This window comes from Hylaeus volcanicus, chromosome 5 (assembly GCF_026283585.1).
Source record: "Hylaeus volcanicus isolate JK05 chromosome 5, UHH_iyHylVolc1.0_haploid, whole genome shotgun sequence".
NCBI classification, from domain to species: domain Eukaryota; kingdom Metazoa; phylum Arthropoda; class Insecta; order Hymenoptera; family Colletidae; genus Hylaeus; species Hylaeus volcanicus.
This window is the reverse complement of record NC_071980.1, coordinates 14481313-14507926: the sequence shown is the minus strand read 5'-3', so window position 1 is coordinate 14507926 and position 26614 is coordinate 14481313. Positions and strand designations below refer to the sequence as shown.

The window sequence follows — 26614 nt, the reverse complement described above, 5'->3', positions numbered from 1 at the left end:
TCTTGTCTTTTACTTTCATTCTTAACAAAGAATGCGAAGTGCGAAGTCTATGTTACAATCTTGTTAGCGTACCTCACTATATTCAACAACTTTCATTCAAAAATAATTGATATTATAGAAAATCTGTTTGCTGACGTTTATTATACATATCTCCATAAAAAAAACTTCAAAAAAGTAAAAAAATTACGCCAAGTACATAAAAAACTACAACCTTGACCTTGACAACATATTTCAAGGACATCGAAATCGGTGAGGAGGGCATACTTCTAAATAATTACCTAAATCTTGTCCGATTTTCTTAAAATGTTGAGGATGACATCTCTAATACATCATCTAGTAGATAGCGTATGATTTTTGCGGTAAGTTGTAAACTTTTTCTTTTACAAACAATTTTTCGATGAAATTTTCGGAAAATAATTGATTTTTTATTAGTTTGTGCACCATTTTGCGAGAAAACGGTATTTTCAAATTCCCACATGCTGTCTACTAGTTTTTGGGTTAAACATTACTTTGGGGCATCAAAAATTATGAACTTTTTTTTGTACTTAGTAGTTTTTAATGCCCAGATTACGAAAATGTAAGTTAAAATGTTAGGAATCCAACAGTTAACAAAAATAAATATACGTATCGAATTGAGTAACCTCCTCCTTTTCGAAGTCGGTTAAAAAGATACACGTGTGTAAAGTTGACCATTTTTGACGTGTTTAGGTGGTTAAACCGACGCCATTCGGTCATTCAGCATTTTGTCATATCAAATAGAATAACAATATATATTCCATACCCGTTTTTGCATAATTTATCAGCAAATCTTTGAAGTTTTACTACACGAAGAACCAACTTGTACATATAACTAGAATATGGGTTGCGTTATATTAAGCTAAATTATTGTCAGACGATGTTTTTAAAATTTCAAAAATAAAAAACGATACTCCTTGTATGTAAGCACTAATAAAATCCTTTATGGTAAAATTTCTTAACGTCTTAGACTATTTTTGTATGACTCCGTACATTGTGCAGTCCTTCGTTATACAATATCGCCTCTGCTCTTTTCAGCGTTTAGCTGGTCCCCAAAGGCGTATATCCAGGCGTTATCAGTTTTGCATAGACGACGTTGGTTCTGAGCATAAGTCAGCAAGGCTCGGTCCAATATAAATTACGAGCGCCTTACGCCATCCTGATACAGGTTGGTTATCCTGTTATAGGTAGCTCCGTTGGGAATCCATGGACGAGAGTGGAAGGACCAAGCGGAGGTTCCAAGTGCGTGTAACGAGATCCTGGGTAATGTGGGATAGGGGCAGGGTGTTGTTACAGCCATAATCACCATAACGTATGCCGCGGGGCTTGCGTCAATGTTGACTCCCGTGGTCACGCATACACTCAGTCTGGAATCCTACAGCGGCGCCTTCAGTCGCGCAGGATTAAAGGGATCCTTTCTGGGGACGAGCAGCAAATTAAGGTGAAGTTACTTCGGAACGGTGGTCTACTTTGACCCTCTGACCACTTCGTTGCTTTAATGATCGCGTGCGAGATTGGTTCTCTAGGGAATGTAATTCTCGGATGGACAATTAGTCCTTCGCTCTGGGATTTTGACAGGAAAAATTGAAAAATTTCTGCCTATAAAAGTGGACGACGAACTCAAGATTACAGTGAGTAACTTTAATATTCGGACACTATGAGATTTTTACTTTGTTACATCATAACTTCGTTTCTAATAAAACGAATAAAAAACATAATCAAGTATTATATTAACGTATATGTTTAATAAACAATAGTATAAGTTTTATTTAACTTTATTATTTAACAGTAAGTTATGTAAATAAAACTTATACTATTGTTTACTAAACATATACGTTTTTTGCTTGTTTTGTTAGAAACGAAGTTATGATGTGATAATGTAAAAATCTCATAGTGTCCGAATATTAAAGTTACTCACTGTATAGAGATAAAGGCGGTTTTCATCAAAAAAGATTTGTACGGTGTAGGTATACAAGGGAAAGTTACTTAATATAAACTAATTACTCATAATCTTTTCTCTAAAATTTTATTATTATTGTTTAGTATAAGAATACTGTAGTGGTAAGTATATGAAATAAATAAGTAACAAGATGTATTATATAATATAAGCACATATAAGAAGAATAATACAAACTTTGACACGCGATACTTTGCTCTCTGTATGTTATTAATAATTAATAATTAATAGCATGCATATTACACATTAGCATGTATGTATAAATATGTACATGATATTTAGCTATATTTATGTCGTATATAAAAACATTTAACTGAGGAACTTATTCGTTAAGAACTCATTTAATATTGATCTCGTCTTTAGCAGAAAACGTAGCTTTTTCATGTTAAGAGCTAGCACCGTTACCAAGCTGTGAACTATATATTTATGTTTTTATAAGATTGTAATAATGTATCACTGATATTATGAAGATTAAAGAAATATTTTCTAAAAGTTACCATGATTTTTAAATTCTAACACCAACAGGTTTTTCAAATTAAATCAATAGGTAAGAACCAAGAAACATGAAATTTAATATTAACTCAATTTGCAATTTATAAAATCTTCATATGTATGTTACTCAATAATTATTAACATCTGGTGGGATTGGTATTTTCTGCTTCACTTTATAATTCTAATATCGATTGTGACTAAAATATTAAAGTCTTAAGTCTTACTAAATAATTAACCATCGAATTGGTCTAATTCATCATTCTTAAGAGATATATACTTCCATAAAAATGGTAAGACAGTTTGCTATATACATTAACTTTCATACATTAATACTCAGACAGTATTTCCTCCGAAAAGGTTACTTAATATAACTTAATATAAAGCAAATAGAAATTAAATATATTATACAATATAATTTAATATAAAGAAAATAAAAATTATTTCATACTTTTTAGTGCAGATTTAATATTCATAATAATAATATTTTTCGAAGTCGGTTATATTTGTTTTCCAAAAATGATTTTATATAAATCTATTTATAATGTATTGTAATGTGAATGTTGGATGAATGTTTATATTTAAAACCACTAGGTATGTTTGTACGTTTTATAGTTGTCAGTTATGTTTATCAATTTGTGTTAGTAATTTATTGATTAGTCATTCATTTTATATTTTGTATTGCGATTTGATTTTGTTTGTTATATATATATTGTGTGTCGTTTTTGAATTTTGACAGTTTTCGCCGAACCTCAAAATAAATATCCTTACATATTCAACTGATATTTCACCAACGGTTTTTACAGAAACAGATTTTCCGCCTCATGGCAATCTCATTGAAATCGGCATGCGCCTCTAATAACTCTTCCCTTGAAAAGGAAATTCTCGAGACCTCTATCGAATGGACGAGTAAATCGTTGCCGTGGAATTGTCCGATCTCCCGGCCATAATGTTCTGCAACTGTAAGTATGCAAACAGTTTCCTTCCTACGTCGTTAGGCGAACGGAGAAGACGAAGACGGGTCTGAACGCAAAAGCAGAAGATTCTGAAAGTGGCCGGCGTTGCAGGCCAATGCGAGCTACTTGACGGACCGTGCTTGAGATACTAAGTCGACGGTGGTCCCGTAAAAGGAGGTCCCTGCAAAAGATTATGCTGACGTTCCGCGAGTGCTTTAGATATATCTTTTCACAAGATGTACCTCCGGTTGGTATGCATCTTTACAAGTTCAACGTCACCCGTACAGCACGCTCCTTCAGTAATATCTCGGAATTCCACCTCGTCCGTCTAACTGTCTCAAGAAGTGTACGCAACGTCAAGATGGCGTAATATCTTCTGCATCTCTTCGCGTATCCAAATTTCGTAGAATAACTGGCTTAAAAGCAGCGTCCTCTTGTTCCAGAACCATTGGAAAGCCCTCTGCTACGCTTTGATAATTGGTCTCATAAAATCTTCTAATTAAGGCAGAACCTTCGTTACGTAAGTTAACTGATTGGGAGACAAAAGAGTTCAGATAAGGGAACTTTTACATAATAATTTTGTTGGTAGCAGAAGAAGTCATGGGAGAATTAGAGTTGAGAGTAAGGAAAGTAATGTAAATGCAATAAAGGAAAATGCATTCTTATTTTGGTACCTGTTGTTGATTGTTTTGAAAATATTTTCTTTTGTCTTATCAACTGTGCATACGCCTGCAGAAAATTTGTGATGTAATGTTATAGTGCATAATATAATATACTCGCTTAATATAGTATCAAGTACACTATGATACCTTATATAAGATGTTAAGTATGTTGACGAGTATACGATAGTACATTACATAAAATATTTAGTATAGTATCCAGTATTATACATAGTATGTTATAGATATAGTCATATAATATATATAATACAATATCTAATGCAGTGTTAGAAATATTATAGTTCCTGGTATATATAGTATTATCAATATAACGTATAACAGATTATAGTTTTTAATATAGGATATTTACCCCAGTCTGCAAACCGAAATAAATGTCGAAAAGTATCTTTTACCATAAAGTTGTTAACAATTATATTTTGCTGTCACACCTACCGTTGTGTCGCGTCTGTAAACATCAATATGCTCTACATGTTCTACAAATATAGCTTTAAAAAACACGGACGACGTAGATTCAAAATTCACCGAAGAATATGATATAATAAATATCATGGCAGTGAAGCGAGCGTTGGAATCGCATTGGACCTTTCAGCTTCATGAAAGCTGACGATATTTATATTCTTTTTTTAATGGTGGAAAATGGCACATAAAAGTTCGTTCAATGCATTTCGATAACTCTCACGAACAGAATAAAAATTTGAGTAGAATGGTGTGAAGAGGTGGAAAGTTTATTTGAACGTAAAAGCAATTAGTAAGGTAACATTAATTTATTATATTTTTCTGAGGAGTACTTTTGGCTGTGAGCGAAAACGTGTTTAAAAGTATGTATGATAAATTAGTATTACTTTAGTAATTGTTTTATGTTCAAATAAACTTATAATTAGAGGTAATTAGAAAACTTTAAGCAAAATTACATATGACATCGAGTACATTTAATTATCATGAGGATGGCTTGTATTATCGAGTGTTTTAATTTAATAAAAAAAGGAAAAGGAGTTAGAAAATCATAATCGGCGCTCTTTCGGACATCTTAGCAATAGATCGACGATGGCCATACAATTCCATACAATTTCATATATTTATGGACGAAATGGACGAAGTCCATACAATTTCATATATTTTACATTTCTGTAAATGTTTTTATTCTGAAGTGTTTGAAATATTATTTCTTCTAATAAAAACACATTAGTACTCATAAAGAACTCAATATTTGACGTTTACCGTTATAATTTATTATAGATGTGATTGTGTACTTTGTATAGAATACAATCGAACGGTACTCTAAGAATTAAAATAAAATTACCAAGATTAAAAAACGTGAAACACAGGAAGTTTCAACCAGACATAATATATTTCAGTAATAAGTGATTATCGATCGTCCTATAGAATGGAGGATGGCTACAGTCCTGTCCTCTGAAGAGAATAAGTAAGCGCTACTTCAAACATCGTCGGCAAGCAGGTATTTCATTTTCCAGTTTCCCTTCATCATCGACCTCGTTTTCATATTTTATTCTTATACCTCTTTGAATCTTCCATCACTTCTATCCAATCATAAGGAACTATTTAATCGCAGGAACGCGTAATATATTTTTTAGTCACCTAACAAGTCTTGGGATAAGTGTAAAACTGGTCGGTTTACTAAATTGTATTCGTACCGTATTACAAATACATCTGCACTTTCACATTTGGAAATCAATGTAGCACTTTATAAAACACGAATTCTTTTCGTTATTTAAATAGTTCATTATTTGACTGCGAACTTATATACTACATAAAATAGACATTTAAGAGAATATATAAATGCATAAAGTTCGCAGTCGAATAATGAATTTTATTAAATAAAGTATTTTATTAAATAAAATAACAGTAATATTAAGATATAATAATATTAATATTTCGTTTTCCATAAGTGTATATACTTTTAGATTATGTTTAGCATATATTTGTCATATTTGTTTGCATCACAAATACATAAAATTTGCAGCTTACTGATTATATGCATTATGTTTCTATGTAAATAGATATACAAATGAATTATACGAGTGATTTTTTATTACAAAATTTGAAAGCAGTCTTACGTAAAACTTAAGAGGGGTCACTCATGTGGAAATGAACTACAGTGATTATCTATGTAGATGAGAATTTGAAAATAGATATTCTTGTGTTGATAATTAAACTGTAATTGCTGTGCATTTTCTTCTTTCTTCCAGGTTATATTTCACTGGGGAAGCAACTACATCTATTAATATAGTTTATATTTAGAAAAAACACATTCATCTCACTCTTAAAAATTTCAATTTAAAGTGAAATAATAATTTGCAGCTGTAATAAGTATAATAATACTTTTATCGAGACCGGTAAACAGTGTATTAGATTATTTCACAGATTTATAAGTTACTTAATTAATATTTACACTGTAATATCTTTCCTGTTAACCCGTTCGATAACTAGCGATAAAAAAACGTCAATAGTCTGAGAGAACGAAAATATTCAACAAATGTCTATACTGTACCGGCATATCGGTTCGAAATTGGCCCCAAGAGTTCGACAAGAATTCTGGCGAGATGCAACACACGAGCAGACAATATAACGCCGTGGTTCCGGTTTAAAGTCGTCTCGATTCGCCGTAAAGCTTTACGATCATAACGGACACCGTAAGGTAATAGCGCGTCAAGATATGTAGTGTGTAGGTCACCAAACGGTGGCAGCTGTTCAGACCGTTTGCTGTGCGGGGCCTCTGTTAGTAGAATAAACACCGAATGGAAGCATTTTTAAGCCCGCGACCCTTAACGCGGTTTGCGAGTAGTCTTCCTTCTCTGGCAGACATTCTCTGGAGATAAGTTTGTCAGTGAGACCGACGAGTACATGGCTAATATGTGGTCAAGGTTACTACAGTCGTTTGAGGATAATGTACAGCCTTTTAGTAGGCTTCGACCACTATTCAAGACACTTTGTCGGTTTAATAGCAGACTTGGTCATACCGATACAGTTCACCACCGCGCAGCGAGACGCATCCCAGCGGTGTGCTCGTAAAGGACCTGAAGCAATGAATCTGTGGTATAAACAGTGAAGTGGTTTGCATATTGCTCATATTAATTCTATGCGCCAGCTTCGCTGGTGAATGGAGGACAAATTCTTCAAATAATAGTCTATTAACTTTGATGGTTGAAATTCTTTGGTGGAATCTTGTAGAAAGCTCACGAGGTACCAACTCGAGGGATCTCCATTAGAGGTGGTTCACCTTTGGCAGGTGAAGTTACCAGCAGTTCCATTATCGGATTCATTGAAAACTCAACACTTAATCCGATGCGCAAGTTCGAGTAGCGGAGGAATAACTTGGAAGATTTACTAGTGAAGTGAGAGTAGTGGAACTAGGAGAGCTATCGTTAGCTGTATGTGCTATGAAGAAACTTCCATTTTGGGACTTTAGATACGACTGATGTGGAACTAATGTAGAACTGACAATCGTATCTTCGTGTGGAAGACGTATCTATACAGTTGATTCACTGAGTGAGTCAGACTCAGTTGAGTCACTTTTATCGGAAGCTTCGAAAGATGATTAAAACGTTTAATCCATTATCATTTGCAATTCCATTTAAGACTGATCTTTCTTCCTAGTAGTAATACTTTAGTTGGTTTCAAGTTTCATCAACAGTGTTCTACATTCTCGACAGAACGAACTGGCATATTGACTGAGCGACGTGTATTATCGAATCTTATCGACAAAGTACTCTGTTCAGACAGGTTAAAACAGGACTCTACCTTGTCAGCCATACTCTTGATCAGTGATCACATTTTATTTTACTCTACCCTTTCGTGTGTGATTCAAATCTACCACAACTTCACCGTGGCTCAGAAGCAGGATTTTTAACCGACTTCGAAAAGGAGGAGGTTACTCAATTCGACATATTTCTTTTTTTTAAGGTATGTTCACCGATTACGCCGACATGGCTTGACCAATCGGAATGAAACCTCTTGCATCCTGTAGAGTATGTCCCCTAGTCGGTCCCGTTATGAAAACATTTCGCGATTTGTCATTTTTTACTTGTTGTTTCTTTTTGTTCACCGATTCCGCCGAGATGGTTTGATTGATCGGAATGAAACTTATTGAAACTTGTAGAGTACGTCTCTTCGGTGGTCCCTCGTCATCAAAACATTTCGCGATTTGTCATTTTTTACCTGGTTTTTTTTTACAAAACGCCGCAAAATTTTGTACTGTTTCTTTTTATTTACCGATTACGCCGAGATGGTTTGACGAATTGGAATAAAACCTCTTACATCTTGTAGAATATGGCTCTCCAGTGGCCCCGATATCAAGACTTTTTGCAATTTGTCGTTTTTTAACCGCTTTTTTTTGGAAGAAGCAGTAATTCTTACGTATGTTTGCCGATTACGTCAATATGCCTTGACCAACCGAGTGTGAAACGTGTTGAAAAATATTAAATCTACACTAAAAAGTATGAAATAATTTCTAGTTAATTTATATGAATACTCACCATTTCTAGATATAATTGCTTCAAAGCATGAAATAATTTCTATTTCCTTTATATTAAATTATGTTAAATAATCTTTCCTGTATCTAAGTCAGTTGTGTGTGATATAAGTAAAATTTTAAGAAATTACGTATTGTAATCAGTTCTTTAAAACTGGTCATAAAACTGTCTTCTATTTTTGTTATGAAAAAAATGATACCATTTTTTCAAACAGACATATATTTAAAATGTACAAACTCATACAAACCCATACTTTGATGCTCCAGTAATAAATAATTAAGATAATTAACTCAACATACAATTTTGTACTTTTGTCTTTATGCTATTATATTTAATCAAAGAGTCACCAGGAAAAGGGTAAAGTATACGAATTGTAAAGGCTTAAACATTTTTGAATTCATATAAATAAAATTTCTCTGTAAAGCTGAAGTTGAGAAATTAGGTTTTGAAGAGAAACATTTAGAAACATTTATTTGGAAACATCAAACCTATCATTTAATTTAGTCAAATTTCTTTAAAAGAGTACGAATACTTATGGGACTGATTGCAATCTGTGAAAGAATAATCATAGGTGAGAAATCGATTTCACACTTCATACTTGACTCTTTGTGTTCAACTATACTCTCTGCCGTGTCTTTGTCTGGGTTAACAGCCAGTGACGAGCAAATAAACAAAACAGTGTTTGCACTTTAAACTCATCGCGTCTAGCAGCGTCAAACACGCATCCGCGTATAAATGACTAATAACAAAAGCATCAAACCATAACCGATGGTCCAATTTATGTCGGCGGTGCGGCCCCGCGGTTGATAAGCGTTTAGCAATTCTAGTTTGAATTCATCGATGAGGCGGTGAAAGGCAATTACGCTACCGAAAACAATCTACCGGTAAATATAAAAACGGTTGCCGGCTCTCGCGCGGCTCGTTACCCGCGAGCTGCCTCGCAGCGCGGTGTCGATGCGGTAATCCAATTTGCAGCCCACCGGCGGCATCCAGCAACGCGAACGGGATGCAGCCAACGTCGAGTTGCACCAGAAGCACTTTCACAACGTCGCCTGGAATTAGGAATAGTTTGTCTCGTTATAGCTCGCCTGCTACGCGAAGTGCCAGCACCATGGATGTCTCTTTGTGCTCGCTGATCATCGCCCGACATCCCTGATAACGTCGTTTCGTTATCGTCGGCAACGTGTATCCTTTATCGACTTCTAGTTTACTTAAGAGATTGGGACACTGTGAAATATCGAAAAAGTAGAATTTTCTTTTATAAATATATGTTTGAAGCAAAGGTGGGAATATTTTACAAATAATTGTTTCAAACAACTGTTTGGGTACATTATTGTAACTTGTTCTACAATTGCGCCGAGTACTCTAATTTATTCATAATATATTATTTCTTTCGGATACTCGTTAGGACATTTATGATTAAAAAAACAAAAAATAGTAATAAAAATGAAAATAAAAATAAAACAACAAATATTTTCGTCGACAATAGTGGTTATTAGCGAACAAAAACTATTTTCGTTGTCAATAATGGTTATTCATAACCAAAATCATTTAAAGAAAGGTATTAATTCTTATGCCACAACTTTTAAAATTAAGGTTATATACACTGACGGACAAAATTAAAGGGACACTTTTCTAAAACGTCATATCTATGGGAGTTTTCAACCGATTTTGGAGAAACTTCGTGAGGAGTAGTTTTGAAGTGTCCTCTACATGTGCGCAAAGTTGCATTGGCGAGGGTTGACAGGAAGGGGTTAAGTCACCCCCGTAAAGAGGGGCACGTCGAAAAACGCCACTTGTGAAGAAGCCAGGGGTGACGGAAGGGGTTGAAAAAATCAAAAAAAACTTTGGGGCGACCCCCCTCGATGCCCTCAACAAAATGCACCCCCCAAAATTCCTCTCGGGCAAACCCACCCCTCACAACACCCCACCTCCTCCAAAATCCACACTTTTTGGACTTCAGTCCCGAATTTGAGCTCAATGCATTCCCTGGAATCTCCTGATCCAGGAAATGCCAACGCTCACGCCGTGCGCCCCATAGGCACCCCTTGGAAGGATGGAACAGTTCGCCACTTTTCAACACCCTTCGTAATGGAGCACTTCTACACCTCGAAGGGCGATGAAATTCACCATGTTTGTTCTCGGTACGTTAAGGATCAATGTCATTTAAAGCTCGTTTCGTAAACTGCCCCTGGAGCTGAACGGGGTGGCCCAGAGTTAGGGATGGTCCACCCACAGGTGTAGGGGTTGGAACGATGTTTCGTTGCGTGGAACACATGTGATACGGTCCAAGGCATTGGAGTGACACAGTTTTGATGTCTTTTCCCCGCGTGGATAGCATTAAAATACGAAAATGACGTTTTTTTTGGAAAACCCACCTGCGAGTTTAGGCCTGTGTACCAGGTGAATTAGTAACCCCACGTCAACGCCGTTCGTGGAATCGGACGCGCGCATGCTTTATTAACAGGTGCCCAAAAATTCAGATATTTTGAATTACGCTTTCATTGTCAAATCGGAGTAGATTTGAAAGAGTATTAAGTGGGCCGGACGGAGCCGGCATGCAGAAGTGGAGCGAGGGCCTGCAGCCATACGTGGTCAGACCAGACTGGATTCCAATTTAACGTGGGCTGACCACGTACGGCTGCAGGCCCTCGCTCCACCTCTGCATGCCGGCTCCGTCCGGACCACTAAATCTACTCCGATTTGACAATGAAAGCGTGATTGAAAATATCCGAATTTTTGGGGACCTGTTAATAAAGCATTCGCGCGTCCGATTCCACGAACGGCGTTGACGTGGGGTTACTCATTCACCTGGTACACAGGCATAAACTCGCAGGTGGGTTTTCCAAAAAAAACGTCATTTTCGTATTTTAATGCTATCCACGCGGGGAAAAGACATCAAAACTGTGTCACTCCAATGCCTTGGACCGTATCACATGTGTTCCACGCAACGAAACATCGTTCCAACCCCTACACCTGTGGGTGGACCATCCCTAACTCTGGGCCACCCTGTTCAGCTCCAGGGGCAGTTTACGAAACGAGCTTTAAATGACATTGATCCTTAACGTACCGAGAATAAACATGGTGAATTTCATCACCCTTCGAGGTGTGGAAGTGCTCCCTTACGAAGGGTGTTGAAAAGTGGCGAACTGTTCCATCCTTCCAAGGGGTGCCTATGGGGCGCACGGCGTAGGCGTTGGCATTTCCTGGATCAGGAGATTCCAACTTCGGGACTGAAGTCCAAAAATTGTGGATTTTGGAGGGGGTGGGGTGTTGTGAGGGGTGGGTTTGCCCGAGAGGGATTTTTAAGGGTGCATTTTGTTGAGGGCATCGAGGAGGATCGCCCCAAAGGGTTTTTTGATTTTTTCAACCCCTTCCGTCACCCCTGGCCTCTTCAGAAGTGGGGTTTTTGACGTGCCCCTCTTTACGGGGTGACTTAACCCCTTTCTGTCAACCCTTGCCAATGCAACTTTGCGCACATTTAGAGGACACTTCAAAACTACTCCTCACGAAGTTTCTCCAAAATCGGTTGAAAACTCCCATAGATATGACATTTTAAAAAAGTGTCCCTTTAATTTTGTCCGTCAGTGTAGTTATGGTCTCTAGATTCCACTCATTAAATTTTAGTGTCTAAAATTAAATTCTCGGACTTTAGTTGCCAAAGGCGAAGGTTTTGTGCAACAAATTTAGAATTCGGATTATAAGATACACTATAGACTGTTTAGTTTTAAGGGACTGCGTGTATGAATGTATGTGTGGGTGTGCATGAACAAGCTTGGCTGCGTTTTTCTTCAATGCAGTCAGCCAGTCGAATGCGAAGCGTGAATGAGGAAACTTCGATCTGCAAGGTGCGATGAAGTATCAAATAATTGTGTTTTTTTTTATTAAGACCTGCAAGGAGCGGTCGAGCGGCATCTAATATCAATTTTACGCCTATATTTTAATAAATATACTTATATACTGTTTTCTTCTTATCGCGAGTTGTGTCAGCCATTTTTCCACCACACATGTTTCATTTATGCTCTTTAACCTTATTAATTATCGTACATGGTTAATAAATACATAAGAATGTAACAAATATACGTTAGTATAGGTGAATAATTAAAGTAAATAGAATTATTTTTTACTTTTCTGTAAACAAAGTAAACACATGATAAATGAACAATTAACGTAAACTATACAAATTACACGAAAATTAACTATAGACAAAATTACAATGATATGTTATGTGCGAGTGCTGTTATGAAATTCATTTCGCTATATTCTTCACGCCGTTGTAATATTCTTTCTATTCGTTCTCCTTTTATATAATCTTGTTAACACTTCTTTTTTAGTGGTTCACCACGTAAGAATTTTTTCAATAAATTTTTTACCACACATTGCTCTTTCTGAATTTCTACTATAATATCAAACCAAGTACATGAAATAGTGGAGGACTTAAGAAGTTATCATTGAAAAATAGAAGATCCCCATAAAAAACTACAAGAAAGTAGAAAAATATGTGAAATCGAAATGAGTTGCCAGATGATTTGCCTAGATTTCCGCAGCCTGGGAGTCAAATGCTTGGCGTGGCCAGGCAAGGCATTCTTCGATCATCAGTACCCATACTTTCTCTCTCGCAGACTTTCAGGTAATTTGTCAATTTAAAACTCTAACAATATTATGAGTACACTTTCATTGTATTGCGTTTTAAAATATTTCTAAGATCATTCATCGACGCCAATACCTTTACTCTCGCAAGGTTTCAGATAATTTGTCAGTTTAAAACTCTGATAATATGAGTACACTTTCATTATTTTGCGTTTTAAAATAATTCTTATTCATCGACACCTTGACTTTGCCTGGCCACGCCAAGCATTTGACTTCCAGGCCGCGGAAATCTAGACAAATCATCTGGCAGCTCATTTCGATTTCACATATTTTTCTACTTTCTTATAGTTTTTTATGGGGATCTTCTATTTTTCAATGATAACTCCTTGAGTTCTCCACTTTTTCATGTACTTGGCGTAATTTTTTTTACTTTTTTGAAGTTTTTTATCGGATCTCACTTCTTTTTACAAATCATTTATTATATAGAATCTATTTTAAATTTATAAAAATAAAATTGATGTTTCTGTAAACTCTACATAGGAAGTCTAAATTATTATTTGTTTTTTTAATTCAATAGAGTAAAATAAAGGGAGAGGGGATAACAAAAGAAAATATACATATATTTCATATAATTTATTAATTATAAACACTTATTCGTTCAATATATAAATAATTATATGTACCGGCAATTTGTTTTCTTGCTGCAAGAAATATAAGCTCTACATATAAAGTCTGAATTAAAAACACTTTAGTGGTATGGAATGTATGGATCTATTCTGTATAAATGAAGGTACCTGACAATTCAAATTTTCACAACTTACCTTGTAATGAAAATGGATAAACATTTTACAACAGTTGTTGGAATTTGTTAACGAATAACCTCCAATCCTGTGGGCCCCTTTCATTTCCACAAGCTATACATAAAAAGCTTAAATTCAAAACACTTCGGTGGTATGGATCTGTATTAAAAACAGTTTTCTGCATGATTAAAAGTATTTCGCAATTCAGATTTTCACAACGTACCTTGTAGTCAAGATTGATCAACACTTTACAACACTGCCTGCAATTTGTTATTAAACCCTACATAAAAAGTCTAAATTGAAAACATTTTGGCAGGTTATGAATGATGACATTTGTTTCAACTCTCGACGTTCGATGGCCGAATGATTCCGAGAGTCGACGAACGACGCTTGGCTTTTGCTTAGCTCCTATTGGCTAAGGGTTGACGACGGGAAAATCACACGAAAAATACCGTTTCTGGCAGATTCATAACATGATATTACGATATCTCAGTTGTACGTGGACTGACTTTATTGATTTTGGTTTTATTCGAATGCTTGTATGCGGTTTACATCAGAAAAATACCTTTAAATTTAGAAAATATTCCAGGGGTGTTGAGATATTCATGAATGAAGTTTCAGGTTAGGTTGGAATGGACCATCTCTCCTGTAAAAGATACGTAGTAGCTTCAATGCCAGTATATACGCGGTGACAGATAATTTTTCATGTACTTGGCGCCGAGATGCTACCGCGTCTCTAGATAATCCAATGCTTCTACGATTGACCAAACATTGCCATCGTCGATGCCACGATTCTACATTGTTTTGTGTTCGCGGAAAATTATTCAAATAATTATCATAAACGGACCAAAAATGGGATTGGAAAAGTGGTAATTTAATTGTTGTATTCCTATTAGGCTTCTCCTGTACAAGTCTACGATGAACATTTTTCAAACAATTGCAGAATAGCTTTACATTCAGGAGGAAATAATTGTTTTAAATTAGTGAAAGTATCTGGAACTTCATCTGGTTTTAAAAATGCCAGGCATGGAATCTTTCTCACAAGCATGCTAAGCATTTCATCATTTCCATATTTCTTTGTCAGACCAGTTTTTTGTATGTTTCTATATACAGTGGGTGTATAATGTATTCGTACACCGATCAATTTCCCAAAAAACTTTTGTGTGAAATTGTAGTTTATTCATTTCTTTTTTTATAATCAATGATATTTTACATATTCTCGGAAGTCTCTAAGATAGATATAGTTCAAACAACATTTACTAGTAAATATAATTTGTAAAATTAACAAAAAAAATGCGAAAAGTGGGTAAAAGTATAGAAGCAATAAGTATTTATACGATTCTTATGACGAACCATTTACAGTAGAGTTTGTAACGTAAACACATTAGTTTATTGCTCCGTAAGAAATAGAAAACATCATATTTCCAGTAAAGTACTTTTGAACTGTTGTGCGAATATTTATTGGTTCAACATTTCTATCGATTAATTGTTTTTTTCTTGTTAATTTCGCAACTTACATAAATAGTTATTTTTTTTTGTAATCTATCTATTCTAGAGATTTCAGAGAATGTGTAGAATGTCATTGTTTATAAAAAGTAAGTTAACTAGCTGGTTATTGTTGTTTGCTCGCTTCGCGAGCTCGCGAGTGGGGTTCGTGTTGCTCGCTTAATTCATATATCTAGCTATTCATGTTTATTTTGTGTGCGACCCTTTACGGGCCACACAAGGAACTTCCCGATTTCCGATTACAGCGGAATCTATCGCGAATAAAAAAAATGTTTGAAATTAGTGTTTTGAAATGGTCTCATAGCCAGCTTTCACAGTGCATGATAAAAAATGAGGTGTTCCATTAAAAAAAATCATGTTGAGCTTGACGTGACTTTGGCCGGTCCTTTGAAGGTCAAACAGACACGATCATTCAATAGAATTTTTGAAACTCTAAAACATTTCTCTAAACCATTTTTCTCACAAATGTTTCATTTTGGAAATATTTGACTGTTTCCAAACTTTTGGAGCACCCTGTATGTATACATGTGTTATACATATGCATACAAATGTAATAATAGTAATATATGTATATATATTATTTCCATTCAGTTATTCGCTCATAAATTTATATTCTCCCATCTAGATTACGTTATTGAGTTAAGTTTTCTTAAAGAAATCTAAAAAAACTACTGGACCGAATTAGAACAAAGTCTAATCAGCTCTAAATTAGATTGATACACATCGATTGCATCATCGATCATTTTGATCTCGCTATTAGTTTTTTAGAAAACGTTAACGAACAACACACACACACACACACACACACGAACAATTTGTTGAAAATAGGCTAAAATAACTCCAATGACCTTGAAACATGGAGATCTGCTAAAAAATCGATTTTTCATTTTAGGGGCAAATACAATAACTTCCCTATAAATCGGGAAGTTAATAAATTACAATTTTACACAGTTTTTTTGGAAATTGATCGGTGTACGAATACTTTCTACACCCACTGTATGTATACTTTGACATAAATGGAAGAACCATCCTTCGGTATTTGTACTTGGAAATACTAGTTCAATAGCATTGGTTGTAGCACATTCAAAATCCGTAAGAATAAATTCCGGATGCAATGAAAAACCTGCTTTTTTAGCTAAATACAAAATTTTCTTTGTGGCGGCATCGGCGATGAGCTGACGCCACGTTTTCGTCTTATATTTATAATAATTATGTTTAGTCTTCAATGTTACGTCTGGAAGAGTGAATCGAGATGCGTGTTGCGCGACAAGCGTTGAGTGAATATTTAGATTATTGGTCCGAACGTCGAGCGGATGTTTATATGATTGGGTCGAATGTTCTTTAGGGTGAATGCATTTATTTAAACAGAGTGCAAGCGATGTGTGAGAATGAAGAAAGAATGTCTGCGATGCTTGAAGAAACGAATGATTAGTCTGTAAGTTAGTCTTGTAAGAGAAGCCACAGAGTACGGACACGATCGTTTCCATTAAAAGTTTAAAGCATATCTATGAGTCTTACTTATTCTCCCGTCAGCCACCACATTCTTAAATAATAATTGATAAATCTTCTGGCGCTTTGATGTCAGTAATGCATAAACTAATGGAACGGTCAAATCTTCCTTAATTCTATGTATGATATATAATTGTTTAAAAAGAGTTGGAACTGCTTTGAAAGTTCGGTCTATAATCCAACATTTTGTTTCCGCCGAAATCTGTATATTCTCATCGGTTACAAAGAGTATAATACATTCTGATTCTTCTTTGAACACATTTACGAATGGTTTTTCACTTAAAGTTTTACATAAATCAACCGGCAAATTTATATCATCGATGCTTTTTGGTTCTGTGGACCTACTTTTCCTTCTCATATACATATAATATCTGTTGCTTCATCGCACTAACGGGTGGCAGACACGGTTGAATACAGGGTTCCGTATCTACAATCTCATCTCCAATAATAATGCAAGGCTTCTCTTTACTTTGTATAGCCAATTTTTAAGTTTATTACAATACTTTATAACACATACTCGTGATGCTTGTGGAGCGTGATTATGTTTCACAGGTCATGACTGCGAATGATATGTTTCTCATTTGTATATAATGTAATCGCAATACCATTACATCCACAACTACTTCCCTTACTGCCATTTTTTTCACATATCCAATAAAAAACATTTTTTTTGTTCCTACATTTTCTATATATAAAACCGTCGATACAAATTTTATGTTTTCCACGATTAGATAAAATAATTTCTGCCACTTGATCAGAAGAATTATGGTTTGACGAATTCATGATGTATTTCACACACAAGATACGAGGACTATTCACAGCGAGATCAGTCTGTATATTGGTTACCGATTACATCCACGAACTGTAGGAACTCTGGTGTTAACGAAACGTGATGGCAAGAAATTGTTATGGTATATTTGCGGAATTCAGTGTACACATAAGCAAAAGTCGGTGTCGGTGAAATCAGTATCGATGTAAACATTGTCGGCGTATTGAATGTGTCGGTGAATCGGTGTCGATGTAAACATTGTTGGTGAAAAGATTGTCGGTGATCTCACACCAACCCGGACTGGGATTCCTCGAAACAAGCCTAGACCAGCAACACGGCAATAGTCGGGATCGGGCGTATCGCTAATGCAGTCCTCTGTCCAGTAGGAAGGAAATTGCATTTGGTCGGGCACATCTAGCTGCAGCTATATAGACCATCCGGGGACGTGAACCCATTCTGGCTATCAATTATCTCAAATAGCGCGAGTTAAACCAACCCATTCTCTAACCTCCGTTAGTAGTGGCCATCCTGGCCCTCTAGCCCTCATCGTTCTCGGAGCTACCCCTCGAGCCCTTGCCTCTATCACTCGCTCTTCTTTCTCGAGCTCCTTCCCTCTCTGACCGAATTCGACGACGTTCCCTTCTTCTATCCATCCCTTCTCCATCCCTTGTCGGCGACCAGCCTCATTCCCCGGCTGCTTCCTTCTGACTTCTGATTGCTTCTGTCCCCGGCCAGCTGCTTCGTGACCAAATCGATTCGCTGTTTCGTTGAATTTTCCAGATGTCGTAGATATCGGCCATGTCGTTCTCGTCTTCGGAGCCTGGTTATGAATAACGAGCATGCCAAACAGCGACGAACTACCTGGCTGGAAACGGCTTCGCAGCCTCGCTCTTCGCTCGGCAATCTTTCTTTGCTAACGACTGCAATGGTTGTGATTTGGACACTTGTTGGATTGTGGAATCTTTTTTGTCGGGATGGGTGTATGAAACTAGCAGACCGCTGGTTTTCAATATAATACATATATGTAATACACAGGGCAAGGCATTTATAACAGGCTTGAGGAACCTGAAGAATTCGCTCAATTTGAACAATGGAAGAAATAGCGTTGAACAAGAGTTGCTTGATTTCGAAGGACTAATGACGTGGTGCTAATAACTTTTTTATTTGTGGAGGCATTCAATTGATTCATATGAGTTATTAGAAATGAATTAGTTTTCATTTAAACTCAATCAGTTCTTACTAAGGACTTCTTAGGATAGGAATTGTAATGTTTTCATTTAAGTTCAGTCGATTCTTCTAATTTAATCAATTTTCTTCTTTTAGTAAGCTTCAAGAATTATTCAATGTACAAAAATTCATATAGGATTTATTTCCACGGTATCTCTTTCCACATTAATACAATTCTTAATCTATCCTACTAATATAATTACTCTATTGCTTGATAGAACATTCACGTAACACAATTACACAATCGATTACGCATAATAGATTTGAATCGATTTGCACTTTTCCTTGAGAATGTCCGATATATGCCATTATTATCACTCCGTAGCACAGTCGACCACTTAATTAGCGGAGGATAGACCACGTGTACACACGCGAGCCCTAATTTCTCGCTTCCTGCTTGGAAGGAGGGGCAACTGGAGAACTTGTTACACAGAGCTTCAACTCTGGCCAAGTCCTACAATCAACAATGACTCGGGTCTTTCAAAGTCCAATGGAAGCAACTTGACCGCACGCTAGATCGAGTAGTGAGAATATAATCTTCCAATAAGTTGGTAGCTCTTAAATATAGTTTTTGGTAATGTCTTTTAGGTTGAGAACACTGCTTGTTACAGGAAACGTGGGTGTGCGTTAAGAAACGTGTTGCGATTTTATAACATGGAACGTGTACTTTATTTTTCTGTTTATCAATTACATTGTTTTTAGTAAAGCTTTGTTGTTTTTAATATAATAAAACCTCATGCATCCAACAAGTAGTAGGACTTAATTTAGACCAAGAATTTCGTTTGAAAATCTAAATGGTTAATTTTAGAAAAAATGTTCAAAATTGAAAAGAGTTAAAGAAAATTCTCGGTGTAAATTAAGTGCAACTATTAAAAAACAACTGTGTAAAATTTTGTTAATATTGACCTAACAGTTTCTGAGAAAAGTGTACCTTTTTACCAAAAATCTAACTTTTCAAGAGACGCAGAAAACTAACAATTTGTATTTACCGCTCGATTATCGATATGAATGTTATGCAATCGTATTTCTTTTTATCAAAATCGATTAGAGCACTGCTTTTTTGATAATTTACTGTCTTTTGTACCCTAGAAAACAATATTCTAGGGCTGTAACCAAGGTAATCGCGTCTCCGGTCTTCCGCAAATTTGATTGGCATTGTTTTCTCTCTGAGAAAGTTGTCAGTTGTGTTTCCTTATATTTTTTACAGTTTTATCACGTTCTTTTTTTACTTTTTTGTGTCGTAGAACTTCTTTAAAAAAGAAATGTTAGTTCAAAATTGTTTTTTACCACTTCCAGTGCGTCAAATTAAATTCTGATTGGACATAACTGTTCAGTAATCGCTTAAATTTTAAATTTAAAATGTGATTTTTTTCATTTTTCGATGTTCCAAGCCCCTGAAATCAATGCAGACTCCATCCATAAAGAGTGCATACAAGAAGTGCAGGTTCTATACGGTGGAATCTTCAGGTTTTTAGGCAGTTTTTTTATTACGACCTATATAAGATATTTGGGGCTTCCACGGCTCAGTTCTTCATATCAAACTATGTCCTATGGATAAGGTACACTAACGTTATTCCAGCATTGCAGCCAGCATCTCAAAGGTCAAGTGACTACCATCGTCCAATATCAGTCATTTGACACTTGAAGAACCTAGTTGTAAAGGCCACAGCTTACACTCTGGAGCTCTAGTTAGTATCGATTTGTATAAGGTTGTAAATCATTGTGTACATCGAACCCAGGAAGTCTATGAGAGCCCGTGTAGTTTGGTTAAGCAAGTAACGAGCAAACAATACAATGTAAAGTGTCTTTGGGATTATTTATTAAACGGATTCGCTCCGGTATCGCGGACGAAGGCAGTTGGTCAGGCCAGGGGAGAAGAGGGCAAGCAAGTTGGTTACACGAGAGCGACATATTGGATTTACATGTACCAGCGCGCGGTAGGACCGGCTCGAATTAATGGCGGGGGCTATTACGACGCCGAATGAATATGCATAAAACTGCACAAAGTGAATTGGTAGCGGCGTTATACCAAAGGGTTGAGAGAGGAGGGCTTGCGAGAACGGGGGTGGACTGGCAAGGTGGGCAGCTGGTAGGCGTGGTTACACGTGACGTCACAGGCTCGTTGTTCTATTTTACCGTGGATAGTCGCGGGCTGGGATGGGCGAGCGCGGGAGTTGTTGTGTTTTGTGTCCCCGCCATGCTTCATAAATCAACGAAACAAACAGAAACGCCGGCATGCATCGCGCCCAATGCCGGGCCAAACTCGATTCTAATGGCGAATGTATAATTTAATTCCGTCGTCGTGCGCGTCGTTGGCTTTGTAAAATCTACTACGGTCAAAGAATAGCGGGACTACCCGATATTTCTGCTATGATAGAATGTCCTTTTTGTTGTTTTAGAATGTTTTAGTTGAACGAGAGTTTCCGGTGGTCGTACAATAGTAACAGTGAATCGAGAACTGATCTGGTAAATTTGCAGAGTATTTCAATTCTTACATGTGATGTTTAAACAATCTTCTAGACAAAAACGTATGACTATTTCTCAACTTAAAATTCGAATAACTCCATTAAAAATAAAGTTATTCGAATCAAATTTTGTTTATCAACTTTTCGAAAGATACTAAACTAGGTGTATAGAAAGTTTTTTATAAAACGACGTAAACAAATTTTTTTCAAATTTAATTTTACACAATCTAATTCTAATAAAAAATAGCTGATAGTTATTTTTACATGAATATATTCCCTTTTAAGACAGTAGACTATTCTAGAGGTTTAAAAAAGTTGATTTTTATTTTCTTAGTCTTAAACAATTCTGTAGTCTTTCGTGACTTACTCGAACCCTCACTCACAATTAAATTCAAAAATTCTTCACCACTATATCCGCTTTTCTCCGAACGCTCTGCTTTGCACTTTAACTTTAACTTCATTTTTTTCACAACACAGTTTTTTAAATTTGTATACGCAGTTGCAAAATAAGGAGTTAACCTTTAATTTTAATTGTCGCTACTTTACATGTACTATACATATATCACAAACCTCTGAAATAAGAAAAAATGTTCATATTTTATTTTACCTTTTTTGTTTAACATAAAATAAGATATTTTAGAGAAATATGTTTAAAAATGTCGTGCACGTCTTCATGAGGTAGTGAGCATTAGATTAGTGATCAGCAACGTAAGTACATGTTCAATGAGTCCAAAGACCAAAGTTTTTGCAGTGGAAGACTTGTTACACCATGAATGTGCAACAATTTCAAAAACGTTTACACAAAATTGATAAAACAGTTGATTTACTATTCTTATATTAAGTTGGAACATTCCATTCGATATCGTACAATATTTTATGGCTTGTAGAATATCTTAACTCCTTAAAATTAAGTGTGAAATAAAGATATTATAATTAAAAAAAATCTTTCGATAATTTAAAATGAAACTTCGCACTTGAAGACCCTGTATAAGATGCAGACATTTTTATTTTATGAAATATTAGTAAAACGATCTAGTTTGCAATGTTACCAATAATTTTTACTTGATATATCGATTGAGTGTTAAAATTGGAGCGTAAAATGTAGAAAAAAATTCATGCTATTTTTCCAAACACGTGCCATTGGCAGAATATTTCACGTCTTATACTTTCCTTAGAAAATTCCATGGATTCATAGAAAATATAATTAATTATAGTTCATAACAGTTATAACTATTTTTTATTCACATTCAATCAGTTTACTTTACTCAAATAATCAAATGTTCATGTTTCGTCGTTTATTCTCACTATATTGGGTAAATTAGTTACATCGTGGTTGATGTATTTACTTTGTTGAAGACGTGTATTCAGTAATTAGTGAATTTAGTTACTCGTATCAATTTCAAATGGCAGAAAGAAGAATTCACTATAATACTTAATTTATTTCATTTTCTTTCATGGACTTTGATATTGGAAATGAGGTAAAATGTATTAAATATTACACTGAGGGAGACAATTTATCCTCATAAATGAAGCTAAACAAGTGTAGTATCTTTTGAAAGCGACATTTAGCCTCTTATATCAAAAGATAAACATCCAGTTATAGTTTGTATTACTCTATCTGTGGTACCATTCTTCTAATCTACTAACCTACTAATCTACTAATATACTAACCTACATACATGAGTTATCATTTTCTACTATAAAAATAATTAAACAAAAACTATAACAAAAGGTTACATAATAATATGTGTAACACTATGAATTCGCTGCAATGCCAACAAAATACAGTTCTTTTGTTAAAAAGAAATTCTCCTCATAATTTACAAAATACACATACTTAATTTACATTTATGCAAATACTCCAATTGCGAGGTTCCAACGAATATTCCAACGTATAGCTTGATGAAAATGTTGAAATTCATACAGAAGCTCGTACAGAAGCTTTCTTTAGATTCGAAGGCAGATTTTGCATTCGAGAATGTCGAATATTTTTTCGAATTCGCGTGACTACAGTGACCTGAAACATTCAGGCTGAAAGTCTAGGGGGAACTTTATAAGCTTATCGGTGTTATTTGTTGTGTATATTAATACGTACATGGAAGTGCGCCAGAGTTGTAGAATACATCTTGAATAAGAAGCAATGTGGAGATCTGGAGATTCACATGAATAAGGGAATATTACCAAGAGAAATTCGAGGTAGGAATATATCGTACCGCAAGTTTTATATTTCTTGTGATCTAGTTTACTCCAGTTTCGTCTAATCTTTGGCAAGGTTGGAACTTCATTCAATTTCTAAGGTATGTAAATATTAAATAACGAAATGTAAATAAAGTAAGCGCTGAACATTACTTAGGCTTGCTTTAAGGTACTTATTTTCTCATCATTTTTCTATTTTATTGGCTTCGATTATTTTTTCAGTAAACTCTTGGATCTACGATTTACTGTAGGATTTTGCGTACCATAATCAAATATAAAATTCCTTATGCCCTTTCATACGACTTCTTCAATCTTGTTTATATAATTTCCTTAACGTTACGATTAAAATTGCAAGAGTTATTTCGAGTAGATAAAAAAATATCGAAGTAAATTATGTATTAATATTATAAACTTTTCATTTCGGCTTAGATTTATTTTTTTCTGAAGACAATAATAATGTGTAATATTTATAGACAGACTTTTACATGCATTATGAATATTGCTGACATAAAGAAAGATATAAAATTAGTATCATCTATAGAAAACAAAGGAATGACACTTTTTTTTTTTTTTTAATTAAGTAATTCAATTAATTCTCATAGAGAATTATAAGCAATTAGGTTAGCATGTTAGGTTAGCGTGTCACTATGTTTTTAGTGTGATTACAATATGCGAGTCTATATTTAGTTAATTAAATCTATTGGCGAGTTTCAGCGGGTAATATCTTTTCAATCTACGTACGTGAGTTGTAGTGACTTTGAGTTAGGTGACAAGAGAATTCGGATGACTAGTGAGGCGTGAGCTATAGCGGATGCTGTATCTTAATATTTCTTCTTTTACTGTGGGCATCCTTAAATCACGATAAATTACTTCATTGGTAACATACCAGGGTGCATTAGAGATTAGTCTTAATACTTTAGATTGGAATCTTTGCAAGATCTCGATGTTAGAGTTGCTCGCAGTGCCCCATAATTGTATCCCATAAGTCCATATGGGCTTTAATATGGCTTTGTATAGGATGAGTTTACTTTCCATTCTTAGATTCGATCGTAGGAGCCAGTAGAATTTTTTAACTCTTCCTTTGAGGTAGGAGCATCTGACTTTGATATGTTGTTTCCACGTTAATCTTTTGTCCAACAACAACCCTAGATATTTAACTGCGCCTTTGTGCGGGATCTCGGTATTATTTATTTTTATGGGGGGACATGTGGATCTACGTAGAGTGAAAGTAACATGCAATGATTTACTTTCGTTTACGACAATACGCCATCTGTGGAGCCATTTTTCAATATTGCAAATATGTTCCTGAAGAGTCGCAGAAGCTGTTCGAGGATCTTCAAGGGATGAAAGAAGAGCTGTATCGTCAGCAAATGTAGCTGTAATTATCTTATCTGTAATAGGTAAATCAGCAGTATAGATGGAATATAACAGCGGTCCGAAGACACTTCCTTGAGGTACACCAGCTTCGATAGGAAAGGGCGAAGTTATTACGTTTAAAGAGTCGTACTTTGAATTGTCTGTCATTTAAATATGACTGCATAATCAGGAAATACGGGTACGGTAAAATTCGTTGAAGCTTGTGTAACAGACCAGTATGCCACACCTTATCAAAAGCTTGTTTGATGTCCAAGAATAATGCAGAGCAATACCTTTTTCTTTCCAAATCCTGACTGATGTTGTGTATTAAACGATGAACTTGCTCCGGTGTTGTATGTTGTTTCCTAAATCGAACTGATGTTTTGGGATAATTTCTAATTCTTCAAGAATAGGATAGAGGCGCTTGGCAAGAATTTTTTCAAAAACTTTGGACAAGCTAGGTAAGAGGCTGATTGGGCGATATGAGTTGACCTCGTGGATTGGTTTTCCTAATTTATGAATAGGAGTAATGATAGACAATTTCCAAGAGGTTGGGTAAAATCCTAGACGGAGAATGGCATTAAAGATAGATGCAATGATAGCTATCCCTTTCTTAGGTAATTCCTTGATCATTTTATCTCTAACCATATCGTGCCTGGGGGCTTAAGAAATGACATGAACTGACTCAAAAAGAAAAAAAAAAGAACAAACTATTTTACGAATAATTTGTTATAATTATTGATCTGTGCTATCTATAATGATCCTCAGGTAGACGGTAACATAAATTATTTGTTTGTTTCGAACGATATTTACAAATAATGTATTATAATATATGTTTTATATACACTGACGGACAAAATTAAAGGGACACTTTTTTAAAACGTCATATCTATGGTAGTTTTCAACCGATTTTGGAGAAACTTCGCGAGGAGTAGTTTTGAAGTGTCCTCTAAATGTGCGCAAAGTTGCATTGGCAAGGGTTGACAGAAAGGGGTTAAGTCACCCCGTAAAGAGGGGCACGTCAAAAACCCCACTTCTGAAGAGGCCAGGGGTGACGGAAGGGGTTGAAAAAATCAAAAAAACCTTTGGGGCGACCCCCCTCGATGCCCTCAACAAAATGCACCCCTCAAAATCCCTCTCGGGTAAACCCACCCCTCACAACACCCCAACCTCTCCAAAATCCACAATTTTTGGACTTCAGTCCCGAAGTTGGAATCTCCTAATCCAGGAAATGCTAACGCCCACGCCGTGCGCCCCATAGGCACCCCTTGGAAGGATGGAACTGTTCGCCACTTTTCAACACCCTTCGTAAGGGAGCACTTCCACACCTCGAAGGGCGATGGAATTCACCATGTTTATTCTCAGTACGTTAAGGATCAATGTCATTTAAAGCTCGTTTCGAAAATTGCCCCTGAAGCTGAACAGGGTGGCCCAGAGTTAGGGGTGGTCCACCCACAGGTGTAGGGGTTGAAACGATGTTTCGTTGCGTTGAACACATGTGATACGGTCCAAGGCATTGGAGTGACACAGTTTTGATGTCTTTTCCCCGCGTGGATAGCATTAAAATACGAAAATGACGTTTTTTTTGGAAAACCCACCTGCGAGTTTA

The 26614-nt window shown here is 35.7% G+C and overlaps 1 protein-coding gene across 1 annotated transcript in view; it reads right to left on the bottom strand.

Annotated features, from left to right (window-relative positions):
* LOC128876487 (E3 ubiquitin-protein ligase MIB1-like) overlaps positions 1–26614 on the bottom strand; it is a 605287-nt gene that overhangs the window by 394335 nt on the left and 184338 nt on the right. The gene's annotated exons all lie outside the window — the stretch shown is intronic.